The sequence below is a fragment of the Mustela nivalis genome (genome assembly GCF_964662115.1).
Source record: "Mustela nivalis genome assembly, chromosome: 15".
Lineage (NCBI taxonomy): Eukaryota > Metazoa > Chordata > Mammalia > Carnivora > Mustelidae > Mustela > Mustela nivalis.
In genome coordinates, this window is record NC_139034.1 from 78,547,630 (window position 1) to 78,568,946 (window position 21,317).

General features: G+C 39.4%; 1 protein-coding gene and 1 pseudogene across 3 annotated transcripts in view; one reads left to right on the plus strand and one right to left on the minus strand.

The window, feature by feature from the left end:
* Positions 1-21,317, plus strand: part of PCCA (propionyl-CoA carboxylase subunit alpha) — a 403,241-nt gene that overhangs the window by 37,420 nt on the left and 344,504 nt on the right. The window lies entirely within an intron of this gene.
* On the minus strand, positions 15,463-16,568 carry LOC309849176 (heterogeneous nuclear ribonucleoprotein A1 pseudogene; annotated as a pseudogene). The gene has a single exon. The product of its transcript is annotated as a heterogeneous nuclear ribonucleoprotein A1 pseudogene (transcript).

Below are 21,317 nucleotides of genomic sequence, written 5' to 3' on the forward strand. Positions count from 1 at the left end.
ATAGTCTTAAAATAGTATGATATCCTATCCTCTGTTGAGGAGGTTGTCCTGCTTTTTTTGAGAAGTGAAGACTGATAGAGAGCAATATCAAAATCGGACTTAGGAAGGCAGTTCACAGACACAAGATGAGATTATTGTGGCTGTGTCCAGGGAATGAGGCAAGAGTCCACCAGCAGTTTAATGGACTACAGTGGGAAATGGTCAGGATAGAAGAAGCGAAATGGGCATTATGCCTCTTACCAAGTCATGAATTGTCTTTTATGTGTTCTCCATGCCCTTATTATTCTTTGGAAAGATTTTTTTGGAATGATAAAGGGACGATAGGCCTAGTGGAAGACTGTATCCTGCTAGAATTTTGGATTGTGTTGTATCTGCAGATCAGTTTGGGAAGTGTTATTCTCAATTTTAAGTCCTCCTATGGACTTGGACATTCCATTTGATGTAGTTCCACTTTGATTGCTTTAATTTCAGCGGTGTTTTGTAGTTTTCAGTGTATAAGTTTTGCACTTAACTTTGTTATTTTTATTAGTAAGTATTTAGTATTTTTAATATTAGGATTGTAATATTTTAAATTTCAGTTTTTATTAATTGCAAGTTAATAGAAATACAATCAATTTTGGCATAGTGATCATGTGTTCTGCTACCTTGCTGAACTTGTTCATTAGTTCCTGTATATGTATGTGTTTTTTTTTTTTTTTAATAGATCCTAAGGAGTATCACTAGAAGACCATGTGCAAATAGAAATAGTTTTACTTCTTTCTTTTCAGTCTGGGTGCTTTTTATTTTGTATTCTTTCTTAATTGTCCTGGCTTTAACCTTCAGAATGATAATTGAAGTAGTGAGAGTAAGCATTTTGTTTTATTCCGCATCTTTGGGGGAAAGCATTCAGTATTTCACAGTTACGTTTGATTTAGGCTCTGGGATTTTCATAAATTCCCCATTATCAGGTTGAGGAAATGCCCTGATATTTCTAGATTATTGAGTCTTTTTTCGTGATTGGACATTAGACTATTTCAAATGCTTTTCTGTGTCTACTGAGATGATACGGTTTTTGTCCAGTATTCTAGTGATAGGGTGTATTACATTAAGTTTTTTTTTTTTTAAAGATTTTATTTATTTATTTGGCAGAGAGAGAGATCACAAGTAGGCAGAGAGAGAGAGGAGGAAGCATACTCTCTGTGGAGCAGAGAGCCAGATTTGGGGCTCGATCCCAGGACCCTGGGATCATGACCTGAGCTGAAAGCAGAGGCTTTAACCACTAAGCCACCCAGGCGCTCCTACATTAAGTTTTGAATATTAAACCAGCCTTGCATTCCTGGGCTATGTCACACTTGGTCATGGTGTATAGTTTTTTGTATGTGTTGCTGCATTCATTTTATTAGCGTTTCATTGAGAAATTTTCATCCATGGTTATAAGAGCTTTTGGTCTCTAGTTTTCTTGTGATGGCTTTGTTTTTGGTATCAGAGTGATGTTGGCCTCATAAGTTGGGAAGTGTTCCCTCATCTCTTACTTTTTTGGGAAGAGTCTGTGAAGAATTGGCATTAGCTATTTCTTAAATGTTTTGGTAGAATTCACCAGTGAAGCCATCTGGTTTTGGGCTTTTCTCTATGGGAAACTGTGTTTTTTGTTTTATTTTTGAAGATTTTATTTTTTTAAAGATTTTATTTTTAAGTAATCTCTCCATTCAGCATGGTGCTTGAACTCACAACCCTGAAATCAAGAGTCGAATACCCACCCTATTGACTAAGCCAGGCAGGATCCCTCTGTGGATGGTTTTTAAATTATTAAGTCTCTTGTTACAGGTTTATTCAGGTTTTGTTTTTTCATGAGTCAGTATCTGTATTTGGTATCTTTCTAGGTTTATTGATAGGATTGTAGTATTTCCTTATTTTTGTTTCTGTAAGTTTGGTAATAATTTCTTACATTCCTGATTTTACGCACCTGCGTGTTTTTTCCTTGGTCACTTGAACTAAAGGTTTTCAATTTTATTGATATGTTCAAAGAGCCAATATTTGATATTATCTTTCTCTTTTTAATTCTCTACCTCATTTATGTTTAGTCTTTATTATTCCCTATATTCTGCTTGCTCTGGGTTATTTTGCTCTTTTTAAGAGTTCCTTTTATTTTTCTTTTCTCTTCATCTTCTTCTTCTTCTTTTTTTTAGATTTACTCATTCACTTGAGAGAGAGGCAGAGGGAGAGAGCAATCCAAGCAGACTGTGTTGGGCATGGAGTCTGATTCAGGGCTCTGACCCATGACCCTGAGATCACGACTCTCGCTGAAATCAAGAGTTGGAGGCTAAACTGACTCTGCTGCACAGGAAAAAAAACAGACAAAACAAAACCTTAAAAAATTTTTATTAAAGTTTCTATTTATGTATTTGAGAGAGAGAGCGAGAGAGAGCGCATGAGAGGGGAGAAGCTCAGAGGGAGAAGCAGACTCCCTGCGGAGCTGGAAGCCTGTTGCGGGACTTGATCTGGGGACTCCGGGATCATGAGCTGAGCAGAAGGCAGTTGCTTGACCAACTGAGCCACCCAGGTGCCCTCCCCTTAAACGTTTGTAAGGTAGAAGATGAGGTTGTTGACTTGATGTATGTATGTATATATATAAGTATGTATTTATTTTTTTTAAAGATTTTTTTTTTTTGACAGCACAAGAGGGGGAGCAAGAGGGAGAAGCAGGGTCCCCACTGAGCAGGAAACCCATATATTTTGGTATTTTGTTTTACATTTTTATTTTGAAAGTATTTATTTCCCTTGTGATTTTTTGACCCACTAGCTATTTAGGAGTGTGGTGTTTAATCCACATTATTTGTGAGCTTCCCAAGATTGTTTTCTTTCCTCATTTCCAGTTTCCTTCTATTTTGGCTGGACAACATGCTTTCTGTTTCTTTCTTTCTTTGTTTCGTTTCTTTTTCTTTCTTTTTTTTTTTTTTTTTTTTTAAGATTTTATTTATTTGACAGTGTGTGTGCATAAGCAGGATGGGGGTAGAAGGAGAGGGAGAAGCAGACTCCCTGCTCAGTGGGGAGCCTATGTGGGGCTCAATCCCAGGACCGTGAGATCATGACCTGAGGCAATGGCAGACGCTTAACTGACTGAGTCACCCACGCACCCCTCTGTTTGTATCTTTTAAAATTTCTTGGTGTTTGTTTTATGTCTTAGCATATGTTCTATCATGGAGAATATTTCATGGGACCTTAATGAGAATGTCTGGTCTGCTGTTTTGTGCAGTGTTCTCTAGATCCTTTTAGGACTGGTTGGTTCACTGCAGTATTCAAGTCTTCTGTTTCCTTGTTGATCTTCTGGTTGTTTGTCCATTATTGAAAGTGAGGTTTAACATGCTTTTAATAAATGTTAAGTATTTGTTTTGTTTTGCTTGGAGTACAAAATTGGTGATAGTTATAGACCTGTAACTGTGCACGAAAGAGCCTGAATAAGGTAAGAGATCACTGACTAAGGGACTCTGGGTTGTTATGGAAGGAATGGACTAGAGTGTTCAGGTAGAGATTCTCACAAGAATTCTTTGCAGTGTTCAGTAAGCAAGAAATTTTGACACTACTAGAATTGCTATAGACTTAGAGAAAGAAAAATAGATTTCCTTTTTAGAAAATACTTATTTTTTTATGAAACTACCATAAGAACTCAGCAATCAAAATCTGGGCAAAGATAGTAAGCGAAAAATAAAATTACAATGACTGTCATATATTGATAGAAGAATCCTAATAGGAAATAGGGTAGCATAATTTATTTAAATAGTATGCTGCAGCCACACAGAATGTATTCATGACATTTCAGTATGGTTCAGTATTAGAGACTATTAACTTAATTGAATATACTAATAAGTTAGTAGAGGGAAACTAGATGATCATCTTGATAGAAGCGGAAATGTCATTACAAGAAATTCACTGTCTTCTTGTAAAATCCTTAGTAAAACAGGATTAGATGCATGCTGCCTTCCCTTAATAAAAAGGTTATACCTCATGGAAGCATTCTTATGAAATTCAGGATGAAGACTGATAGATTCATTATCACTACTATGATTTAATAGCATTTAAAAAAATATTTATTTATTTGAGACACAGTGAAGGAGGGAATACAAGCAGGGGGAGTGGGAGAGGGAGAAGCAGGCTCCTGGCTGTGTAGGGAGCCTGATGCAGGGCTTGATTTTAGGACCCTGTGGTCATGACCCAAGCTGAAGGTAGAGGCTTAATGACGGAGCCACCTAGGTGCCCCAGTAGTATTTCTAGAAGTGCTAAGTAATGCATTTAGACAAGAGTTGTAAAATGGTGGGAGGGAAAGGCAGAAATAGTAAGATTGTATTGTTTCTAGTTATACAGTTAACTGAATAATTCTTCAGAAATAGTAAAAAAAAAAAATCACTCTGGTAGTTAAATAATATATATAGCTTTCCTGTATATGTATCAACAAGGTGGAAAACACAATATAGCTTCATAGAAATAGTAGAAAAGGTAAAACACTTTGGTCTGAAATTTGTAGGACTTAAATTTCTTATTTTTGTGTAGGGAAACTGTATAGTATAAATAGTATAAATACTAGTTATTTGAGGGGCACCTGGGGGACTAAGTTGTTAAGCATCTGCCCTTAGTTCACATCTGGGTCCTGGGTCCTGAGATCAAGCCTGCTCGGTGGGAAGCCTGCTTTTCCCTCTCCCACTTGCCCTGTTTGCATTGCCTCTCTCGCTGTTGCTTGCTCTCTTTCTCTGTCAAATAAATAAATAAAATCTTTAAAAATAGAAATATTAGTTATTTGAAAGTTAGTGTACTTTTTTTGTTAAATCCTAATATAATGTAATATGGTGGAGGGGGATTGACAAAGGACTAAATTTGCAGAACGGCCGAGCCAATTCTGTGGAAAATTGAATAGGGGACTATTTTGACAGATATTAAAGTACATTTTAATATTTTACTAGCAGAAATAATCAGGGCCAGTCCATAAAACATTGGAGCAAGAAGAGACAAGGCTTTGGAGTAAATTAATTAGATTTTAGGCAGAGGGCTGATACAGGAGAACTTCTTGATTTGTTGATGTGGGCCTTATTATTATATTGACTTATTTAGGTAGTCGCAGGGAAGTGAAGAAGTATAAAAGATTTGGGTTTAGTATAAAAGAAATAATTTGGGTTTAGTGACTGGGACCTCCTAAATTGGAAGCTGGATCCTACTTCATTAGTTTGGTCAATAATGGGAACAAAGAATTGGTGAAATTAAAGGTTGTACTCAAAATGCATGTTAGGTAACTGTTTACTTTTACAACTTTTTAAAAAAAGATTTATTTATTTTGAGAGCGAGTGTGCGTGTGAGGGAGCATGAGCAGGAGGTGGTGGGAGGAACCAAGGCAGAGGCAGGCTCCCCGCTGAGCAGGGAAACCAGTCGAGGGGCTCTAGATCCCAGGACCCTGCCACCTGAGCCAAAGGCAGGCACTTAACTCACTGAGCCTCCCAGGTGTCTCTACAACTTTGTTTTTAAAAAAACTCATATGCTTTCCCATGCGAAATAGCAAAATACTGCTATTTATATCAAACCTCTGAAGTCACGGTTTTGATTTTTCTTAAAATGGATTAAATGATTTCTGTATTTTAACCTTTGACTATATTTTCTATCTGGACTCTTAAATTGAATATGTCACAATTTTGTTCCTTTGTGTACAGTAGTGTTGGATTTAAATGAGAAATACCTGATAATGACTGCTTTAAAACAAAACTTAAAATCGGGAAGTAGTCATCGTGACTCACATCTTGGTCAGGCAGCCTGCTCTTTGAAGTACGATTCCTGGTGGGTATTGTAGTCTTACCCTTAGGATTCAGTAATGAGATTGAGCAGGGTTTCCTGTGAGCACTCTGGGATGATTGACAGTAAGGTGAGGGGAATCATCACTTAGCATGCCTACCCTTGATACTATTTCCCTGCTGTCTGGGGAGGGACCGAGGACAAATAGGACTTCGTGATGTCTATGTAATTAGTGTATGTTGGTTCCAGCTGAACAAACTGGAGGGTAATGATCAGGTAAATGAAGAAGGAATACATTAAAGTAGGCTAAGGTATAAAAGACCTTTGGGAAAACCTTATAAAATTTTTATGGGGTTGTTAGAATATCTTTATTTTTTATTTTTGCATTTTTTTATGTGTCTGTTGTTAGAATATTTTTAGTTTTTTCTTAGATATATAGAGGTGAAAGCATTTTAAAGGTAAAAAACTTATGCATTAACTTTTTATCATTTGTATGATAGACTTTTCAGGATATTTTTCAACCTTTAAGTATTTGGAAAAGAGTTAAAGTTCTTAAGTTAATATGTTTCACAGTCTGTTACTTAATCATTGATCCTCAAATAGGAATAGATGACTAGGGACACATTTGTAAAACTTTGGTGATAACTGAATTCAGGTGACCATTTATTATATGTGTGTGTGGTTTAGATGGTATGTTTAAATGACATTTTCTTAAACTCTTTTACTAGTACAGAGTATTTTAAGGTGATGGCCATGAGGGTCCCTCTTTCCCATTTGATCTTAATTCATTCAGAAACAAGATTGCAGTGGAAAAGCTATAGTTTCCTAATTCCTTCTCTGTATAAATACTAATTGTCATTGTTCAATGTAAAGTTTTCTTATCAATAACATAAAGTTGCATAACAAAGCCTCTGATAGTTACTGCAATTCTGCATTTAATGGGAAGGGAGGAATTGGTTTTGTTAATGTGATTTTGGACCTTCGGGTTCTGATAATTAGGTAATTAAAGGGTTTTAAAATGACATATTTGCTTTAAAACTTGTTATTGTTCACTTTGAAACTTAGTACTTTCAATAACCTTTTTGGATTAAGAATACAGTGTATGGGGGCGCCTGGGTGCCTCAGTGGGTTAAAGCCTCTGCCTTCGGCGCAGGTCCTGTTCCCAGGGTCCTGGGATCCAGCCCCCGCATCCGGGCTCTCTGCTCAGCAGGGAGCCTGCTTCCTCCTTTCTCTGTGCCTGCTTCTCTGCCTACTTGTGATCTCTCTCTGTCAAATAAATAAATAAAATCTTTAAAAAAAAATACAGTGTATCTACCTATGCAAATTTAAAACACTAGATTTTATAGTGAAGGAAAAGAAAGTATGCGAGATGTTCAGACTTTTTCTATTTTTGCTTTTATTGTCCTTGGAAAAATATATTTTGCAGAAACATTATACTATATCAATTTAGAATGTTTTGATTATCTTTGGCTTGAATAAATTACTTTCTCTACATTTTTGGGTAAAATGGAATAGGTTAGGATTCCTGGTAGGGATTTGTTCACATTAATATGGCTCATCAGGGACATTATATTTAATTGGAGATCCTGCCGAATAGTAGCAGGAGGCTGAAGAGAATTATTTAGCATTAGCAGTGGCTCGTCTGGGAGTTGTGCACTAATCAAGGAGCTTGAGTGTTAGCAGTGGGGATGGTGGGAATTATGACGATTATGACATGTAAGCATGTCTGTGTGCGAACTGGACAGGCAATGAGTTAATCAAGAAGTATATTAAATGGCTCCCATGCTGATTCATTATTATCTACCATAGTGCCTGTCAGGTTGTGTATTTAAAAAATACAATTATTCCTGAATTCAGTATGTATAAATTCAGCCACCATTCTCGCTTTTCAATAAAATAACCTCAAATTACCTAATACATATAAAAATAGAAAAATCAACCAACCCTGCTGACTGTGTGATTTGTGTATTATAGTGTCTCTCTCTCTCTCTTTTTTAACACTTTAGAGTGAACCCTTAATTTCAGATTCATTTAAAAATTGCTTTGCCCTTGGATTTATTTGTTTAAATACTCTGGCTTATTTCTACTGCATAAAAAGTTTGGGTTCAAAAGCAAAATCTTTATATCTTTATTATTTGTTCATTTATTTTAAAGATTTTATTTATTTATTTGACAGAGATCACAAGTAGGCAGAGAGGCAGGCAGAGAGAGAGAAGGGAAAGCAGGCTCCCTGCTGAGAGATCCCCATGGGGGGCTCCATTCCAGGACCCTGGGATCACGACCTGAGCCGAAGGCAGAGGCTTTAACCCACTGAGCCACCCAGGTGCTCCTATATCTTTATTTTTTAAGATGGAAAGTAATTCCAATATTTCCAAAAGATACTAATATTTAATATATGAAGCTAGAGATAAAGCATTAATCTTTTCCACCATCAAAATGCTCCAAAATCGGGGTGGGCGTGGTAGTGGTAGAAATTTCCTTTGCTTTAGTGGGTGGTTTCTTTGTGCCAGGTAGACCCATTCTGTGCCCAGCATGACTAGAGCCATCTGTTATGAAACTATCAGTTAGAAATGCTAGAAATGTACGTATTTTGGGGAAATGGAACTAATAAATTGAATTCCTTTTAGAAAATAAATTGAAATACCGCATAAATCCATGAGCAAACTGGATTATATCTATGGGCAAATTTATAGAGTTACTGTACAGATGAACACACACAGTTTCTTTCTTTTGTTGTAAGCACTGCCAAATTTAATAAAACTTTCTACCAAGCCTTGACCTTCATGTGTTAATTAAAGCAATATTATGGGTACTGCTCAAAATGTTAACCTGTGGGTGGTGGTTATTGAAATCCATTATCTGTGGAGTCCGTATTAGTGGTCAGCTGCATCAGAAATAAAACTTGCAACCAAGACCGTCCCTTGGGTGCTGTGAGCTCAGCAGGTTAAATCGTCAAAACCTGTCAAAGCTTCTTAAAAGACTGATGGTTTAAGCCCCGTGGAGTTAAAGGTAAACCAATCATTCCAGTTAGAAAGGACTATGACTAGCAGCAATGTAAAAATTACATTTGGACAGGAAAAAAGGATTTATATCAATATCTTCATGTATGAATTATTTTATTGACACATGTGTTTGCATACTTGTTTTTTAACTTAAAAAATATTCCAACTTTAAATCTGTGGAGAGTAACTTGTGAAAATTTTCCTTTCTAAATGGGAAAAGGGTATCTTAAAACCACCTCAATTTTGTTAACAAAACTTAAACACAGTGAAATATTGTGAGTACATTTTGGTTTTGTAGATTTCAAAGTTTCTTGCAAAATTGAAACAGCATAGTTTGAAAAAGAACATTATGTGTTTCCATGTAGTTAATGCCTGATGGTAAGAAAAAGTACTTAATCATAGACTTTTTCCAAACATCTGTTTAAGAAGGTTTAGAAGTTTTGTTAGTTTTACTGAAAAAGGATGTCACAAATATTTGAAAATATAGCTTGCCTTTATAAATGTTTATTTTTATTTTGTTAAATTCCAGTACAGATAGCATACAGTGTTAGGGGAGTTTCAGTTATATAATACAGCGATTGAACAATTCTATACTTAATGCTTATCTTAAGTGTACCCTGAATCTCCTTCACTTACTTCACCCATTGCTTTACCCACCCCCCCCTTGGTAACCACCAGGTCAGTCTCTATATTTAAGAGTCAGTTTTCTTTTTCTTTGTTTCTTCATTTGTTTCTTAAATTCCACAGTGAGTGAAATCATATGCATTTGTCTTCTTGCACTTAACTTTGACTTCTTTCACTTAGCTTTGTACCTGCTAGATCCATCCATATATTGTTGCAAATGGCAAGATTTCTTTTCTTTCTTTCTTTCTTTCTTTCTTTCTTTCTTTCTTTCTTTCTTTCTTTCTTTCTTTCTTTCTTTTTTTAATGGGTAATATTCCTGTGTGTGCGTCTGTGTGCGTGTGTGTGTATGTACATGTACCACATCATCTTTATGCATTCATCTGTCCGTGGACACTTTGACTGCTTCCATAATTTGGCTGTTGTAAATAATGCTACAGTAAACATAGCAGTGCGTATATCCTTTGAATTTAGTGTTTTTGTATTCTTTGGGTAAATACCCAGTAGTGGAGTTGTTGGATCATACGGTAATTCTGTTTTTAATTTTTTTGAGGAGTCACCTCCATGCTGTTTTCCACAGTGGCTGAAATGAGTTTGCATTTCCACCAACAATGCGTGAGGGTTCCTTTTTCTCTACATCCTCCCTAACACTTGTAGTTTCGTCTTTTTTTTTTCCCTTAAGATTTTAGTCAGTGTGTGGCTCAAACCTACAACCCCTAGATCAAGAGTCGTATATCCTACTGACTCAGCCAGCCAAGCATCCCTTGACTCCTTGATTCTAGCCATTCTGGCCACTGTGAAGTGATACCTCATTGTGGTTTTCATTTGCATTTCCCTGATGATGAGTGATGTTGAGCATCTTTTCATGTATCTGTTGGCCATTTGTATGTCTTCTTTGGAAAGATGTCTGTTCCTGTCTTCTGCCCATTTTTAATTGGATTATATGGAGGTTTTGGTGTTGTCTCAGATTCTTATGTATCTTTTGAATAACTTCTTTCTCTTGCTTTTGAAGTTCTCTGTTTATCACTACTTTTTGTCACTTTAATTACTATGTGTCCCGGTGTGGACCTCCTTGAGTTGATTATGTTGGGAGCTCTCTGTGCCTTCTGGATCTGGATGTCTCTTTCCCTCCTCAGATTCAGAATTTGTCAGCTTCAAATATATTCTTCAAGTTCTTTCCCTGTTTCTCTGTCTCCTTTGGGGCTCTCTGAAATGTGAATGTTATTAATGCTTGATGATGTCACTGACTTCCCTTAGTCTGTTTCCATTTTTAATTGTTTTTTTCTTCTATTTAGATTGATTGCTTTCAGCTATTCTTTCTCTAGGTTGCTGATCCATCTTTCTGCTGCTTCTGGTCTTGTATTTATTCCATCTATTGTGTTCTTTCTTTCAGGCAACACACACACACACACACACACACACGCACACGAGTGTTGCTGTTCTGGGGGAGCTGGGCAGAGGGGAGAGAGAATCTAAGGAGGCTCCATGCAGGGCATGGAACCTGACATGCGGCTTGATATCATGACCTTGAGATTATGACCTGAGCTGAATCAAGAATTGGATTCTTAACTGACTGAGCCACCCAGGCATCCCCCATTTAGTGTATTTGTAATTTCATTTACTGAGTTCTTCATCACTGATTGGTTCTTTTTATGTTTTCTTTGTCTTTGTTGAGGTCTGACTGAGGTCCTCCACTCTTCTCAAGTCCAGTGAGTTTCTTTATGACCTTACTTGAAGTTTCTCTCTCAGGCATATTACTTATTTCTGTTTCCTTTTGCTCTCTTGCTTTTATTTTTGTCCTGTTCTTTCATTTGGGACATACTCCTCTATCTCCTCATTTTATCTAACTCTGTGTGTCTGTTTCTTTGTGTTAGGAAGGTCAGCTGTGTCTCCTGCTCTTGAAAGCAGTGGCCTTGTGAAAAAGAGGCCCTATAGTGCCGTGCAGGGCAGTGTCTCCTATTTGGCAGAATCTGGCACTTAAAGAGACGTCTCCTATGTTTGCTGTGTGTGCCCTACTATTATGACTGAGCTACATTTGCCTTTAGTCCAGTTATCTTTAGTTCTAGATGTTTGCCTGTTGTAGATAAGGTTTGGTCCTTGTGTTGTTTAATGGGCCAGTCTGGGTCGCCTTGGGTTTGAGTTTTGGCAGACCACATTTGTCAGAGTTGCAGTAGCACCAAACTGTAGGGTGCTTGCCTTGTGGGGTCCCCTGAGATGCTTGGTGGGCAGGGCCTGTAATCAGACCAGATGTTTGTCCCCATCTCTCTGAGCCCATAGTCTGACTGGTATGTGTGGTTTTTTCTTCCACTTCCCTGGGGTTGGAGTTGACTTTGGAGTGGCACTGGCACACTTGGGGTTGAATGGGTGGTTCCTAAGAGAATTTTGGGTGGGGTGTGGAGTGTCTCTGCTGGTGTGACCTAGGAAGAGACTTGCAGCCACCTGGGAAAACTCCTTCTCAGGCTGGCTGGGGTCGAGGGGACGGAAGTCCATGGCTTGGGGTTTGTTGTTAGCAAGCTAGGTATAGAGTGCTGAGCCTACACTGGTTCCCATAGGTGTCTGTGTATTTAGGCGAGGGGAGGGGAGAAGGGAAGTGGCACCTGCCAGCTCTTTTTTGTTCTTGGAGAAGTCTCACAAAGATCCCTGCCCCTCCAGCACATGCTCTGAGATTATTCAACAAATTTCCTTCCCGTATCCTCTAGCTGTTTTCCAAACGGCTGCTGTTTTTTTCCTCTAAGATTTATTTTAGAGAGAGAAAGAGACAGACAGTGTGTGTGCATACACACACACACACACACACACACACACACACACGGGCGCACACATGGGGGAGGGGCAGAAGGAGAGTGAGAGAAAGTCCCAGACTCTGCTCGGAGCCCCACATGGTGCTCAATCTCACGACCCTGAGATCAGGACCCGAGTTGAAACCAAGAGTTGGACGCCTAACTGCCTGCACCACCCAGGCACCCCCAGACTGCTTCCATGCTATGTTTCAGTGGTGCTCTTTTTTGTGCCATGTCTTTAGGACAGGTACTCAGTTTCCTACTGCCTGCCCAGCTCTCCTAGAGGTAAACCTATTGATTTTTATTTTTATTTTTGTAGAGATTTTACTTATATTTTTAAAGAAGATTTTATTTATTTATTTGACAGAGATCACAAGTAGGCAGAGAAGCAGGCAGAGGGGGAGGGGGAGGCAGGCTCCCCGCTGAGCAGAGAGCCCGATGTGGGGCTCAATCCCAGGACCCTGAGATCATGACTCTGCTGAAGGCAGAGGCTTAACCCACTGAGCCACCCAAGAGCCCTCAAAATATTTTCTAATTTTCCTCCTTTACTCATAGATTATTTACAGTTTTTCAACTTCCAAGTGTTTGGAGATTTTCTTTTTTCTTTTTAAAGTAAGCTCTATACCCAACTTGGGGCTTGAACTCCGTCGGGCTTGAACTCATTACCCAATTACCCAGAGATCAAGAGTCTCATGCTCCACTACTCTTCTGACTGAGCTAGCCAGGCACCCTGGAGATTTTTTTGTTGTCTCTCTGTTACTGAGTTGCACTTTAATTTTTTGTATGGTCAGAGAACATACTTTATGTGATTTGTCTTTTTTTTTTTTTTTAATGTGCTAAGGTTTATTTCATGATGCATATCTGGTATATCTTGATGACTGTTTTATGTGTACTTAAAAAGACATTCATCATCTGTTGGATGGTTTATATATAAATGTCAGTTAGATACAGCTGATTCATTGTGTTGTTTCTATTTATGCTGATTCTCTACTGCTAGTTTGTTGTGTGTTATTGAGAGAAGAGTGTTAGATTCACCAACAATAATTTGGTATTTGTTTCTCTTTAGTTATGATTTTGCTTTATGAAGCACTGTTGTTAGGTGCTTATGTGTTAACGTTTTGTATATTGTTTTGTTAAATGACTCGCTTATTTAATGGTACTCTTGATGCTTTGTAACTTCAGAGTTTGCTTTGTCTGATGGTAATAATGGCATTCTAGCCTTCTTTCATTGAATACTTGTGTGGTATCCTGTCCTTCTGCCATTTTAGTTTCAACCTGTGGGTTATAATATACACACTTAACTTTTCATCATTTACTTAGAATCCATGTTTTATCACCTTAGTTGGAATGTAGAAATCTTTCTGTCATACAGGCATCTTTACTTTTACCTTTTATGTTATGGTTCTCTTATGTTTTTATATACGTTAATAACTGCATTAGGGTTAACTGAACCTGGGTGGCTCAGTGGGTTAAGTGTCTGCCTTTGGCTCAGGTCATGATCTCAGGGTCCTGGGATCAAGTCTGCATCAGGCTTCTTGCTCAGCATGGAGCCTGCTTCTCCCTCTGTTTGCCACTCCCCCTGCTTGTGTTCTTTCTCTCCCTCTCTGACAAATAAGTAAGTAAAATACTAAAAAAAAAAACCCCCAAACCCCAAACTCCATTAGACAGTCTTTTTGCTTTCAGCAAACACATTTTAAAGTATTCAAGAGGATAAGAATTATTTATTATAATCCCTCTAATGGTTGCTATTAGTGTTCCTCCCTCACTCCTGATGTTCCAGGTTTTCTTCTAATAGCATTTCCTTCTATCTGGAGAACTCCCTTTAGCCCCCCGTTTTAGAACTGATTCGCTGGCAATTCTCTTCATTTTCCTTCCTCTGAGAATGTCTTTATTTTTCCTACATTCTTGAAGGTAGATAGAGAATTCTGAGTTGATACATACATATTTTTTTACCCCAGCAGTTTAAAAATATTGTGCCACTTGTACACATGAAATTTTACATTGTATGTCAGCTGTCCTCAAAGTAAAAATTGAAGGGGCACTTGGCTTGCTCAGTCAATAGAGCATATGACTTTTTTTTTTTTTAAAGATTTTATTTATTAATTTGACAGAGAGAAATCACAAGTAGACGGAGAGGCAGCCAGAGAGAGAGAGAGATAGGGAAGCAGGCTCCCTGCTGAGCAGAGAGCCCGATGCAGGACTCGATCCCAGGACCCTGAGATCATGACCTGAGCCGAAGGCAGTGGCTTAACCCACTGAGCCACCCAGGTGCTCCGAGCATATGACTTTTTATCTTGGAGTCATTTGAGTTCCACATTTTGGGGGTAGGGTTTACTTAAAACATTTTTTTTGAAAAATTACTTAAAACAATTTTTTTAAGTAATTAAAAGATAAAAAAGGTAAACTTTAGTTCTAAAAAAGTTAAAAACACAATGCCACCTCTTTCTGGCTTCTCTGGTGTCTATGTGAAATCTATGATTCTTAAAATTTAAAAAAAAATGACATCTATAGTTCTTTGAGTAATTATTCCCCTGTAGTTAATGTATTCTTTTTCCTCTTTGTTTTCAGGATTTGTTTTCTTTGTCTTTAACTTTCAGTGGTTTGATTAGATGTGTTTGATCACTGATTTCTTTTTGTTATCTTTTTGGGGATTTTTTAAAAAAGATTTTTGAATCTGTGGTTTCATGCCTTTCACAAACTTGAGTTTTCAGCCACTTTGATTTCAAATACTTTCTCAGCACTGTGCTATTTTTCTTCTTCTTCTTGTTCTGTGATGACCTGTATGTTAGACCTGTTGTCATTATTCCATAATTCTCTGAAGCTTTGCTAGTTTTTTTTTTTTTTTTTTTTTGCTTGGGTGACCTTTTAATGGTGAACTCCAGGTCACAACACATTAACTACACCAAGGTTTGTGGAGACAATGGCTTCTGTGCCCAAGCAGGTTGCAAATAAATTTCGAATGGAACCTGGCATCACCCTGAAGTAATTCTAACTTCACACTGTTGGGGTAGTATACCAAGATGGCTTCAGAGTAGACTAACTTTACACAGCACATTTAAAAAAAGACACATTTATTCAGCGTCATGATCAGACTATTACATTTAGCAATCAACAGCATGGGTGCAAAAAAAAAAAAATCTACATTAAAACCCTTTGTTGGAATGCTTTACACTTTCCACAGAACAGAAACTAAAATAACCTGTTATACAATTAGTCACAAATACAGTCCTTGAGTTTTTTTGTCCACACACATGAGTATTGTCTAAAACATGTCTTCTTTGTAGCAGCTAGGCCCTGCCACCACTGTGCTTGGCTGAGTTCACAAATCTTTTGTAACCTGTAGCTTCCCTGTCACTTCTCTGGCTCTCCTCTCCTGCTAAGCTTTGTTTCCTGGCAGTAATTAAAACCTTCTGCCACTGCCATAGCTGCTGCTGCTGCTGGAACCACCATAGCCACCTTGGTTTCGTGGTTTGGCGAAGTATTGGCCTCCACCACCATAAGGGCCAGAGCTTCTGCCTCCAAAATTGCCTCCTTTCATGGGTCCAAAATTTGAGGATTGATTGTTGTAATTGCCAAAATCATTATAGCTTCCGCCACCTCCAAAGTTGCTTCCATCATTACCAAATCCGTTATAGCCATCCCCACTGCCACCATATCCACCACCACCTCGACTGCCACCAAAGTCACCTCGACCACTGAAGTTTCCTCCGCGACCAAAGTTGTCATTCCCACCAAAACCACCTCCACGACCACCACCAAAGTTTCCAGAACCACTTCGACCTCTTTGGCTGGATGAAGCACTAGCCATCTCTTGCTTAGAGAGCGCTTTCCTTACTTCACAGTTGTGGCCATTCACAGTATGGTATTTTTGAATGACAATCTTGTCTACAGAATCATGGTCATCAAATGTTACAAAAGCAAAACCCCTCTTTTTGCCACTGCCTCGGTCAGTCATGATCTCAATCACTTCGATTTTCCCATACTGTTCGAAATAATCTCTTAGATGATGTTCTTCAGTGTCTTCTTTAATGCCACCAACAAAAATCTTTTTCACAGTTAAGTGGGCACCAGGTCTTTGAGAATCTTCTCTTGAGACAGCCCTCTTTGGTTCCACAACTCTTCCATCCACCTTGTGTGGCCTTGCATTCATGGCTGCATCCACCTCCTCCACAGTGGCATAGGTGACAAACCCAAAGCCTCTGGAGCGCTTGGTGTTCGGATCTCTCATTACCACACAGTCCGTAAGTGTTCCCCATTGCTCAAAATGGCTCCTCAGACTCTCATCGGTTGTTTCAAAGCTCAGACCTCCGATGAAGAGCTTCCGCAGCTGTTCAGGCTCTTTGGGAGACTCTGACTTAGACATGACGGCGGTGGGAGGGGAGACTTTAACAATGCTTACTCGGCGGCGTCCACAGGCAGAAAGGTGAAGCTTTGCTAGTTTTTTTCCAATCTTTTTCTCTTTGACTCAGTTTGTTTCATAGATTTCTGTTGACTTATCTTCAAGTTTATTTACTCTCTTTCCTCTGCTATAGAGTCCATCCATTTTAAATTTTTATCCATTATGTTTTTTAAAACTTTTTGGTTATATTGTGTGTTCTTTTTTTTATTAATTCTGTTTCTTATGCTTTCTCATTTGTTTCAGGAGTGTTTACTCTTGTATTTTGGAGTATTTTTATAATCACTTCTTTAGTCTTTGTCAGATAATTTCATCAGTTATGTCATCTTGACTTTGGTGTCTATTGATGATCTTCCTAAGAGTTGAAATTTACCTTGGTATGGGTGTGCTAAGCAATTTTGGATTGTGCAGTTGCCCCTTGAACAACACTGGGGTTAGGGGCACCAAATATCCATACATTCAAAAATCCACATATAACTTTTGACTTCCTCAAATCTAATAGCCTAGTATTGACTTACCCATAACAGTCATTTAACACACACACACACACACACACACACACACACACACACACACACACACACACATTTCAGCTTTTAGAAACTTTGTATTTCCATCAACCTTATTTCCATTTTGTTTCCTTTTGTGGAAATGCAACTTAAGACTCCGTGGTTGTTCCTACCCATTCAGCCAGTCTTTTTTTTTTTTTTTAAGATTTTATTTATTTATTTGACAGAGAGAGATCACAAGTAGATGGAGAGGCAGGCAGGCAGAGAGAGAGAGAGAGGGAAGCTGGCTTCCCGTTGAGCAGAGAGCCCGATGCGGGACTCGATCCCAGGACCCTGATATCATGACCTGAGCTGAAGGCAGTGGCTTAACCCACTGAGCCACCCAGGCGCCCCCCATTCAGCCAGTCTTTAGCAGCAGGCTGAGGCTCCTACAGGGAGCACTCAGTAGGGGAACTGCTGTTGAGGCACAGAGGGCCCCTGCATGTCCTTAGATCAGTCTGCGACTTCACATTATCAGTGAACCCAGGAATTGGAACAGTCCGTTCACCCTGAAATTTCTCCTCAGTCACAGCCTTTGCAGCAGTGGCCTGCTCTTTTCAGTCTCTTGAGGGTCTCTAGAAGTAGAGATAGGCATGATCTCCCAGATTAACACATACTTTGTGTCTTCTGTGTATTATATACTATGTTCTCACAGTAAGCTGGAGAAAAGAAAATGTTACTAAGAAAATCATAAGAGAAAATACATTCACGATGTTGTAAAAAAAAAAAAAAGTATCTGTGTATAAATGGACTTGTGCAGTTCAAACCAGGCTTGTTCAAGGATGCAGCTGTCTGAGATTGAGTCTTAAGTTATTTTTAAAAGATTTTTGTTTGTTAATTTGACAGAGAAAGAATGAGAGCATACAGACAGGGGGAGCAGCAGAAGGAGAGGGAGAAACAGGCTCTCTGCTGAGCAGGGAGTCCCATGCCGGGCCTGATCCCAGGACTTTGGGATCATGACCTGAGCCAAAGGCAGATGCTTAATTGACTGAGCCACCCAGGTGCCCCAAGTCTTAAATTCTTGAGAGCATGTTCTTTTTGTTTTAGTAGCAATCAACATCGTTGGCTTTGAGTGAATGTGGTCATCCTTTTTCTGTGTGCTGTAGGCCTTTATGTCTCACAGGTGTAATACCAACTGGTTAGTCAGTCTGAGATCTGTGGTCTTTTAGTTGAGTCTTAAAATATTTTTGGTATGCTTACTAGCATCATATCTATATACATGTCCAACGTAGGGATGGGCCAGGAGCTGATAAACAACTTCATTGGGTCACATCAGGCTTTTCTTCGTTAACTGTGCTTGTTCCTCAGGCCTTTCGTTTTCATTCCTTTACCGAGAAAGCTGGGATTTGGGTCACTTTGCATTGCTGCATCTGTGTCTGTGTTTGCGGCCAGGGGCTGAGATGTGGACAGTACAGGGGAGACTAAGGACAACTCTTTTTACTCCCCACATTTCTGACACTAAATGTGTGGTGTTTCCCCTCATACCAAAACCCAGTTCTCTGGCTCTCTGGATACCCGCAGGACTTTGTGCAATTTAATTCAGCCCTAATACCAGCTACCTGGAGTTCGATCCTGCAGGTTAAGTCTTGTGGGACTGCCCCTACTTCAGATGCTTTTCTCAAGTACTTCTCCCCAACTGGCTATAAATTGGGTTTCCACAGCTCCCTTTTCAAGTTTGATAATTTGCTATCATGACTTCACAGAAGTCAGGTGAATACTTAGCATTTACTGGCTTACCAGAAGTGATATCCTAAAAGATACAAATGGATAGCTAGGTGAAGAGATACATGGGGCAAGGTCTGGGAGGATCTTGCGCCCAGGAGCTTCTGTCCATGGAGTGACGGTGTGCCGCCTTTCTGGCATGTGTGTGTGTTCACCAACTCAGAAGCTCTCTGGATCCCATAGTTTAGGGGTTGTATGGAGGTTCCATTATGTAGGCATGATTAAATTGTTGGCCATTGCTGATTAACTACTCCTTAAGTCCCTCTCTTCTCCCCTGGGGTTAGGGGAAGGGGGTTGAGAGTTCCAATCCTCTGTTTGTGCCTGGGCTAATCTGGTGACCAGCCCCGATCCTGAAGCAGTCTGGTGCCCCACCCCCATTTGATTAGCATACAAAAAGACACTCTTATCACTCCGGAGATTCCAAGGATCTTAGAAGCTCTGGTGTCAGGAACTGCGGTCAAAGACCAAATATTAGAACAAAAGATGCTCTTAGCACCCCTATTTATCAGGAAATAACAAGGGTTTTAGAAGTTCTGTGTCAGGAACTGGGGTCAGAGACCAAATATATATTTCTTCTTAGGTCAGAAAGAAAAAAGGCAGTGGGAATTGACCTACCCTCCTGGGACTGCGATTTCACTGACGGGAGAAGAATGTTCCTTCTCTGACTGTTTTGGCTCCTGCAGGCTCCCATTTTGCCTCTTGGCTCCTGTTGCAGCCACAGAATTACTTGGTGGCTGGGGCACAGAGGACTCAAGTGTAAAACAATAACAAAAAAACCCTGGGAGATTTATGGAGTGTTCTATGTCTTCAGAGCTCCCTTTTCTGCTTTTTGAGTCAAGTACCGGGCTTCTCCTGGAGCCAGTCCCTGTCAGCACCCCAGTACCCACTCAGGGTATCCGATTTTGTTGATTAGGCAGGTGTAATCTTGGAAAATGTGAAAACTCAACCACTGGCTTGTAGAAATTTGAAATTTGTTCTTCCTCGATCGGCCTGCCACTTCTTGGGGTTCACAAAGAGTCGATTCATGTATTCTGTTCAGATTTCTTAGCTGCATTTAGTGGGACAGACAGAGTGGACTACATTTACTCCATTTTCCTTGTAATTGTAATGACCAGGGGTGTTTCGTAAGAGTCACTTAAAAACAAGTGTGCAAAGGCTTTCGATGTAGCTGATTGGGTGTTTGTGTCCGATATTATGCTCTATATTTTCTATTATGGGAAAAGTTGGGTTAGAAAACATTAGAGGAAAAGACAAGAGGTTTTCATTGTTAACAGCACTCACTGCCTGTTAAGTTTTATCTAAGATTTGTGGGAGAGAAAGCATATTTACAGCTAACTGCTTGGAATGCCCCAACTGCAGGAACCTCTAGTAAGCCGCTGTTTGTGATGAAGTGTAATAGTTCTCATATGAACAGTATTTTCTTTTCATAGGAGATAAGTGTTGAGAGCCACGGACTTCCCGGTTAAGGCCTCAGCTCTTTACTAGGACACTGAAGATTGCTTTCAAGGTGGTTTCCTTTCTAGTCTTCCTGTCTTTCTTCCCTCATCCTCTCCCGTCAGTACCTTTTTATTATCCTTGCTGTCAAGCTGTTTTGGGGATGTCTGCATAGGCTGGGACTTTCCCATTCCCACCACTTTGAATATAGAAGTTGTCCATTAGTTATTGTCTCCCCTTTTCCCCATTTATTAGAAATTCCCTTTTATAAAACTTAACAGATTCTTCATCTTTCATTTTTTATATTAGCAATGTGTACCTGCTCTGATTTCTTACTTCTGATTGCAGTCGGTGTAGATGTGTCTTTTGTTCTGAACTCCTGGAAGGGAGAGGACTGTGCTGTACCACCTCGGTACGCCCTGCCCTGCCGCAGTGGAGTGCCGGCGCTGAATGTTGGCGTGAGTTAGGGAAGGGAGAGGCCAGTGTTCAGGGTCTGTTTCATGGTAAAGGGATATATGGTGGAGCAGAAAATCATTGGATTAGAAAAGAGAATGAAAAGCAGAAACCAGCACTGTATGAATGGATTTGGAGCTTATGTTTTGGGGGGAAATGTTCTAGTACTTTGGGTTTTGGAAATAATAGTCCTTTTCCTTGTCTTTTTATTCCATAGTTTTGTGTTTTGGCGGGACAGCTTTTTCTCTTGTGCTTTCTGTCCAGAGAGTCAGCTGCCACAGATTTTTCTGGCGTGTGTTGTCCAGATGTTCCTCTTAATTTGAATACATTTATTTACTCTTTCATACAAAAGAGGCATGAGGATAGCTGCACCAAGTATTCTTTCCTAAGCCAGCCAGGCATTTGTATTTGGAGAAAGGTCAGATTTTGAAATGAAAGACAAGTAGCTTGTGCCTCTGAATCTGTCCATGTCTTCCTTGCCTGTTGCTCTTGCCGGATTGGGCACCACTTTACCTCTGTCTTCATACCATGTCCTGTGACAAATCTATTTCCCAAGGTAAGGACCGAATTCATCCTGAAATCTGAGATGCAGTGAGCCTTCCTACAGACTGGA